This window comes from Acinonyx jubatus, chromosome C1 (assembly GCF_027475565.1).
Source record: "Acinonyx jubatus isolate Ajub_Pintada_27869175 chromosome C1, VMU_Ajub_asm_v1.0, whole genome shotgun sequence".
Taxonomy (NCBI): Eukaryota; Metazoa; Chordata; class Mammalia; order Carnivora; family Felidae; genus Acinonyx; species Acinonyx jubatus.
This window is the reverse complement of record NC_069381.1, coordinates 178,820,266-178,828,965: the sequence shown is the minus strand read 5'-3', so window position 1 is coordinate 178,828,965 and position 8,700 is coordinate 178,820,266.

Sequence of the window (8,700 nt, the reverse complement as noted above, 5' to 3'; positions counted from 1 at the left end):
CAAGGAAACATCTTCTGTAGCCTCTCCAATGGCATCTTATATAAACTGTACTCATACACACACATCAGACTGATAAACCCTCTCCTTGGTTACATATTCCTTGGCTCCTTGTTCATGCTTTCTTTCTTCTCCCTCCTTTCTTCCCTGATTTGTCTTACTTTCTTGTCACCAGTCTTAGTGATGTACTATGGGAATTACTTTTGGTGTTTAGAGTGTGTTATGAAATATGAGATTACTCACAGAATAGCTGTGATGGTTAATTTCATGTGTCAACTTGGCTGGACCACAGGGTGCCCAGATGTTTGGCCAAACATTATTTTGGGTGTATCTGTAAGGGTATTTCTGGAGGAGATTAACATTGAATCCATTGTCTAAGTAAAGCAGATTGTCTTCCCTAAGACAACATGCCTCACCAATCAGCTGAAGACCTTAATCCATCAAAAAGACTAAGTAAAAAGGTTGAGTAAGAGGGACTTTCATCTGCCTATTTGAGCTGGGATCTTAGTCTTTTTCTCACTCAAACTAAAACATCAGTCCTTCTTGGGTCTTGAGTCTTCTGGCTTTCAGACTGGAACTTATACCACTGGCTGTCTGGGGTCTCTAGCTTGCTGACTGCAGATCTTGGATTTCTCGACTTCATAATCTCATGACCCAATTCCTTATAATAATCTCTTATAAAAAATTCCTTATAAAAAAATCTCTTATAAAAAATTCCTTATAAAAATTTCTCTGATTATATTCATAAAAAGACTTGTACACAAATATTTATAGCAGTTTTATTCATAATAACCCAAGGTTAGAAACAATCCAAATATTTATCAATAGATGACTAGATAACAAATTGTGATATATTGATACAATGGAACACTACCCAGCAATGACAAGAAACAAACTACACAGAACAATAAAAATATATTTTAATAACATTGATTCACACTGTATGGCTGAAAAAAGATTGACTGGAAAGGGTGGTGGTTACATGGGTGGATAGATTGTCAAAACTCATCAGATTGTACCCGTTAAAGTACACAGCATTTTATGTCCTGAGTAAAGTTGATTTAAAAAAAAAAAGAAAAAAAAACTCAAGAAAATGCTTGGGGTTTTATAATATCACATTCCTTTTCATCATTTTAGTTTTTATTTTAGTAAGGATTCATATTATTAATGTTTAAAATTAATACAAAGTTTTGAATTTTTCTGCTTCTACTAATGAGAAATTGTGCCAAATTAGCATAGAAAAATTCTTTCTTACTTTTTTTGTATTACATGTCAAAGGAATGATATTTATTGCAACATAATTTATTTATTTATTTAATGTTTATTTATTTTTGAGAGAGAGTGGGACAGGGTGTGAGCAGGGGAGGGGCAGCGAGAGAGGGAGACACAGAATCAGAAGCCGGCTCCAGGCTCTGAGCCATCAGCACATAGCCTGACATGGGGTTTGAACCACAAACCATGAAATCATGACCTGAGCAGAAATCAGACGCTCAACCAACTGAGCCACCCAGGCGCTCCTACTGCAATACAACTGACGCTTCAATTGTACCTCACACAGAAAAACACTTCCTGGTTATATCAATTCTAATAACAATTTACATTTGCTGATCCATACATACATTGTGAGCGATTCTCTTTGACATGAGGGCTAAATAGAAGTTATGTCACAAATTATACATCAAAGGTTTTAAATTATTCTCAATTTCCAAAGGTCATAATTCTAGGTTTTATATAATTTAGTGACAACATAGTATGTAAGAAAATATTTTTTGAGTTTTCCCAAAACAAAATCGGACAATTAACAAGGGGAATAATTATGTGAACAACAACACAATTTCTGAGTCAAATGGAAAATATATAGTCAGAAAATATTCTTCAACTTATAAAAAGAATAAAAAATGACCAAGGAATAATTCTTGATGTCCTAATAGAAATTTATGTTAATTTTTAAAAACGATTATACTTAGTTATATTTTTATCTTGACAGACATATACTTGCACATAAATGAATACCCACACATATACATACGGATAACTTGAAACAAGTTTCCTGAATCCCCAACACACTGGTATTTTCTATTTTCGTTTTAGGTTTATTCATTTATTTCTAGAGAGAGAGAAAGCAAGAGGGGGAGGGACAGAGAGAATCCCAGGCAGGCTCCGCACTGCCAGTGCAGAGCCCGATGCAGGTCCCAAATCCAAAAACCATGAGATCATGACCTGAGTGGAAGTTGGACGCTTAACTGACTAAAGCACATAGGTGCCCCTGGTATTTTCTATTTAACTTAGGTAAAAATGCTGATTGAACTGATGTTTGATTGACACTGCTCTTGTTTTTGAGAAATTATTTGCAATTCCTTCAGAAGGTAAAACAGAGGAAATCGTGGCAGGAGGGAATTCAAAGAGAAGGAAGACATTCTAGAATGTAATTAATAAATGTTGGTACTGCAATGGGTGATCAGAAAATGTTCCAAGTATCTTTAGAAGAAAAATCGACAACTATATGCCCAGCATAATTCTTAATTATAGACTTAACTAAACATGGTAGATGGACCAAATGACCTTCTGAGTTGCTTGCAGTTCCAAAAGTATTCTAGAACTTCCACTTATTTAGTGATTCGTGATGACTAGATATTTTTAATGATTTCCTACCGATTGTCATCATAGGTGGTTTTGTTGTAGTTTCAGAATTTTATCTGGCCTTAAATTTATTCATTTTATCTTTGATGATAAAATTTGATAAAACTATCATTATATGAATATTCACTTTTTTTAAAAGTTTTATTTTATTTATTTTGAGAGAGAGCATGTGCGAGCAGATGAGGGGCAGAGAGAGTGGAAAAGTGAGAGAATCCTAAGCAGGTTCCACACTGTCAGTGCAGAGCACGTGCGGGGCTCCACCTCATGAACCAAGAGATCATGACTTGAGCTGAAATCAAAAGTCAGATGCTTAACTGACTGAACCACCCATGCATCCCTGGATATTCAGTTTCAAACAAGAGTTTTAAAGCAGAGATTCAATTAGAGCATAAGGTACATATATGTTAATCATAAATGTTAAAATTAATAGTTTAAAAGAATATATAATTTTTATCTGAATTATTACGTATAATATTTGGTTCAATAAATGAAAATGTATTAGAAAATGAAGACTAATTTTTATCTAAATTATTGCTGTCTAAGGATATTTTGACTATGACCTATATTTATGTCTCTTTCTTTGTTTTCTTTTTTATGTTACAATACTTTTAGTATCCTTAATAGCCATGCCTATAAATATATTATAAACTGCTTGAGACCCATTAACAACCACTTTCATATTCTAAACCATACTCCTGCCAAAACGTGGTTTAATAAGGTAATTTTGATTTTTCTCAATGGTACTTTATTATCTTTTGATATAACACATTTTCAGAAAATAAATATCCTGACTTGCTACTTATTTGAAAATGTATTAGTTATTAGAAAGTAACAGTATTTTTAGCCCAATGCTAATAGTTGTTTAAATAATTTCATGAATCAGAGCTTGTGTGGTAATTTGATCCCTGTTTTACTTGGCCATAACATTGATAACTAAATATAAGGTCATTCAAAACAAGTGAGGGCATAGCTCATGAAACTAAAGTGACAATTCAAAAATAGCTCAGTCCTTCAGATTAATCACTCAGACCAGGACAGTGATAACCATTGTGTCCTGTCAATGTTTTAGAGGTGAAATCAGGGCAACGGAAGTCAAGAGGCAAATGTTCCAGACTAGCAGGATAATGTGCATTATTATTATTTTCAGGTACAATGTTGTCTGTCCATGTTTCACCCTGAGGAAATTAACAGTTCTAATTTTTTTTTTTCAGAGAAGATTATGAGTGACTGATTTGGGATTTTTTTTCCCCAATTAAATACCTCTGATTCTTCAATCCCATCTCAGGATGGAAATAGTAGAAATCCAGGAAGGAAATCTATTTTGAGGTTATTATAAAAGTAGGTGAATTTGTTCCTTCACATTTAAAGTTTGAAGAAATGAGCAGAAAAGGCTGAATAGACACCTCACCAAACAAGGTGAACAGATGGCAAATAAACATGTGAAGAGATGTTCAATTATCATAAGCTGTTAGGGAATTGCAAATTAAAATAACAGTGAGATAACTCTTTATAACTATTGGAACAACCAAAATCCAGAATGCTGGCAACACCAAATGCTGGTGAAGATGTGGAACAGCAGGAATCTCATTCATTGCTTTGAATAAATGCATTTTGAGAAAAGCCACTTTGGAGGACAGTTTGGCAGTGTCTTACTAAACTAACCATACTTTTACTATACATCCCAGCAACTGTGCTCCTGTGATCAGGGGCTTTGGCAGGTGTCTACCCTGGTCCCGGGGTGGACAGGACTGCCTCTATGACCTTGGTTAGTAGGTTGTTGCTAAAACAAGGGTCTGCTTCAAGGTCTTCAGTTGGGTCTACAGATGGCAGGGCTGTTAGGTGCACAGATAGGGTTGCTCCCATTGAGTCCCTGGTAGGGCTCCTGCTGGGTCACTTGGCAGGTCACTAGGTGGTTAGGATTTGCTTTGGGTGCAGCTGACAGAGGCTGCACCCAAGTTATAAGGCTGCTTCAGGGTCCATATCTGGGACGGAGGTCTGCAGGCCTGCCTCCAGGAGAATGGATTGGTGTGCATCTTTCTGGGTTTGTTGGTATACCAAGACTGAGTAAAGCTGCAGCTGGGTCATAGGGCTGATTCAGGATCCACAGTTGGATTCCTGTCAGTGGCCTTGACTTTGGGGGCACCCAAGGGCATGTTGTCAGGACTGCTCCCTGAAAGGGTCTGGAGCCGAATCACAATACCATTTCAGGATTCATGGTGGGACCAAAGGCAGCAGGCTTGCCTTCAAGGGCACCGACAGGTATGTCTCCCAGCCCAATTCTGGGTGAACAGGGACACTCTTGGACCAGAGTTGAAAGGGCCTGGAGCTGGGTTAGGGGACACTTTGGAGTTCACAGCCATACTCAGTTCAGAGGGGCCTGTTACCAGAGGCAAGGACAGATGTGACTCTTCCAGAGTCCCTTAGCAGATGGCGCTAGTAGTGGCAGGACCAAGGCCAAATGGGGGAGCAGCCAAGTCCACAGAGGGACAGTGCTGTTTTCTGTGTCTGTACTGGGACCTCAGCTGGACAGTCTGCGACCTGGGCACCCGCCTGCTTTCTCAAAATGGCTCTCCTTGGTCTTGGACTCCACTGGGGTCTTGGCATCTCTTATCTGGATCCCCAAACTCCCACAGAGGCACTTTTGTCTGTACATGGCTACCAAATAATTGTGGCTGAGGGAGAATATGAGCAGAAACCTCCTATTCTGCCATCTTGCTGATATCACCTCTCCTGGAATGAACTTAATCTTGACAACAGAGGTAGGCTTGGGTTTAATATGGCCTATTTAGGATTAGTCCAGTGTATGTCATCGTGGAAGAGTGAATTCAAAGTACAGATTTTATGTCAGCCTGTTATTCTACTCTCTCATGTTGCATGTTCGCATGCAGATTGCTCAGCAAGAAAGTCATGTGATCTTACAGAGGGCTGCGGTTGGGGGGTGGGGTGTGGACTGGCTCATATGCTCTTCTTAGTATCCTCCCTAAAGTTTTTTTGTGGTATGGTTAGTCTATGCTGGCCTTTGGGGTCTGGGAGCTGGCATCCTCTGAGGTGTGACTTGCTATTTTTGGAATCACATGGGTAGCTGCTGCTGAAATCCATGGTTGCTGCCATTTACTTTGGTCTTGAAGTTCTGTATCCTGCAGCCCCCTCCTACTGATCCCTGGTTTCAGATGTTCTGCTGCTCTCTCTGTATCTTAGTCCTCTACCCAGGAACTGCTGGGTTTCCTGTATGACATTCAGGCAATGCAGGCTCAGGGTGACATTTTAGGTTTATCTACTGTATCAGTCGGGGTTTCCACAGAACCAGAACCAATAGGATGCATATTGTATATATTGCTCTCATGATTGTGTCCAAAATCTGCAAGGCAAGCCACCAGTCTGGAGACCCAGGGAAGAGTTGTTGTAGTCTTGAGTCTGAAGACTGTCTAGAGACAGAATTAGTTTCCCATCAGGGGACCTCAGATTTTTCTCTTAAGGCTTTCAACTGATTGTTAGACGTCCACCCATATTATGGAAGGTCAGTTGGTTTACTTCAAGTCTACTCATTTAAATGTTAATCACATCTGAAAAAAATCTTTACAACAGCCTCCAAGCGGTGTTTGACCAAATAACTGGGCACCATAGCCTCTCCAAGTTGACACACAGCTTTAATGATCTCATCGATCTAGAATAGATACTTCCATAGTCATTGCTGTCTTATCTCTGCCTTGCCACGCTGGACAAGTATGACACAGTTAGATGCCGTTATAGTTTCTCTGAAATATATTTGGGGTTACTTTGGCATTTTTTATACTCTTGTACATTTGTCCCCTTGGTCGAGATCCTGAGAATTAGAGGGAATAGATCTATCCTCTAGGACCCAAGTAAGCCCCACATTATCTCACGTTCTCTGAATGCCTCTTATTCTTACTATTTCGGAAGCACCACCCACCAGAGCCAGGTGATGTAGACGTGTCCCCTGGTGCAGCTGCTAGAATTGTGGCACCACACCAGGGTGTAAGCTCTTTTCAGGGAGATACGGGCGCACTGGATTAAGGCAAAGTGCAAAGACCGTGCAAAGACCGTGTCCACCAGCCTATATTCCTGGACAGCGCCTCTGTTGACCTTTCACCTAAAGCATGCCCCCCCTCAGGCGGAAGCTCCAGAACAGGCAAACAGGCCTCAACCACAGAAAGACTCGGGGTGTGTTTTAGTCGGCCGTCCTCGCAGCGCCCCGAGCGTAGTAGTGGCCCAAGAACAGTCTCTCCAATTGTTAACAGTGCCTTGGGACCCGGGACCCCAAGTCCTGTGGCCTCCAGAGCCGGGTGATCAAGGGACATCCACCGGCCGATAGCTGCAGAAACCCGGCATCACACGAGTGTAAAAACTCTCCTCGGAGAGATACTGGTGCTCTGAGGCACGGCACAGGGACAGCGGACAGCAGGCGCCTGCGGGGGTGAGGGGTGTCTGCGTGTGTGGGGGGGCGGGGAGGAGGGGAGGAAGTCCAGCATTGATTTAAAAAAAAAAAAAAAAAAAAAGGAAAGAGAGACAAAAGATGGCGCCCGCCGAGGAACGGCGTGAAAATGGCTCCAGCAGAGGAACAGCGCGAACAAGGTGCCCGCCCGCCAGGCAGGCCTCTAGAGGTGTGAGAGATCAGAGGCCTGCCGCTCAGCCTTGGCCGAAGCTTCAGGATTAGCCAACGAGCCTCATCCACGCAGAGTCTGGGCACTTCCGGGTCGGCCACCTCTGCGCCCGGCCCTGGGCAGGTGAGTCCTTGCTCGCGAGCCCTTGAAGGGGCCTCGTTCCCAGACTCTTATCCTCGGGTGGCTCTTGTGGTTGCAAGCCCTGCTGGCTTTCAAAGCTAGGTGTCTTAGGGACTTTCTCTCTCTTAAAAGTTGGGGTGCCCTGGGTGGGGTTCCAATCCTTTGCTCCTTAGGGAGATGCTTCCGGGTTTGAGTTCCCTCGACTGGGGGTTGCTGCGCCGTGCGATGGTGTCGGAGCGTCTCCCACCTGCCTGGATGTGGGCCTTGTCTGTTCACTCGATCTGTAGCAGTTGCTCAGACAGTTTTTACGCCTTATGTTCCTTATGTAGCTGCAGATTTGGTGTCTGTGGGAGGCGTTGAGCCCAGGATCCTCCTACATCGCCATCTTGAACCCCAAAGCCTAACTTTGATGCATGTTAGCCGGCTTGTCTCTGTGCGTATAAAGGAGTAGTTCCGAAATGCAGAATACCCTTTCATTTCTTGATAAAGTTAGGCTCAGAGAAAATGTGACTTCACGTTTTTATTTTGGGCGTCAGAAGCAGAACGTACTTCTGCTGCTGTTCGGATTCCCCGATTCTTCCTTGGGCTGTGGATTGGAAGAAGCAGAAGAGCACTCGAAGTGTTTAAAAATACATTTTTCCTGTTACACAACAGTTATGCACTGGGTTTTGGGGGATTCAAAGGGAGTTTTATACAACAGTTGGGGAAATGTTGCAAGAAGATAAATAGCAATATAAAGATGTATTAACTCAGGGACAAATAGTATAAACAATAGTACAGAGAATGAAGTAATTTGCGAAAGCGTTGTGTTTTGTTTTGTTTTGTTTTTTTCCTGGCTCTGTTATAAAGATACGAGAAACCACGAGGGATTCTTAGCACCAACTATTCAGTGGAGGTGAGCCTTGTGAGCATCTCCTTCTAGATACTTAATTGACATCCAATCCCTCCCCCTCCGCCGGCTTCTCTCTCACCATGTACAGACCTGACCTGACTGACCCCTCACGTTGGTTTTCCCACTTTGGTTCTAGTTACTGGCAGGTACACTCTAAGGCTAGCTCTGTTCCATCTGGGGTTCATCTTGCTTAGTTGTTTGTTAGGGGAAAAAGCATCTTTCCTAGAGATGCACCCAAATGACTCCTTTACTCTGGCTTTGGGCTTCCCTGTGCTAATCTTTGATGGACTGAGTCAAAATATACAGACATTTGGCAGTGTTTGGAAGTCTGTGAATATGACAATGCACATCCATTTTGGACCACGATAATTCCTTTAGGACTCCCTCCCTCCCTTTCATCATTTACTTTGTTACTTTAAAAATGCAAAA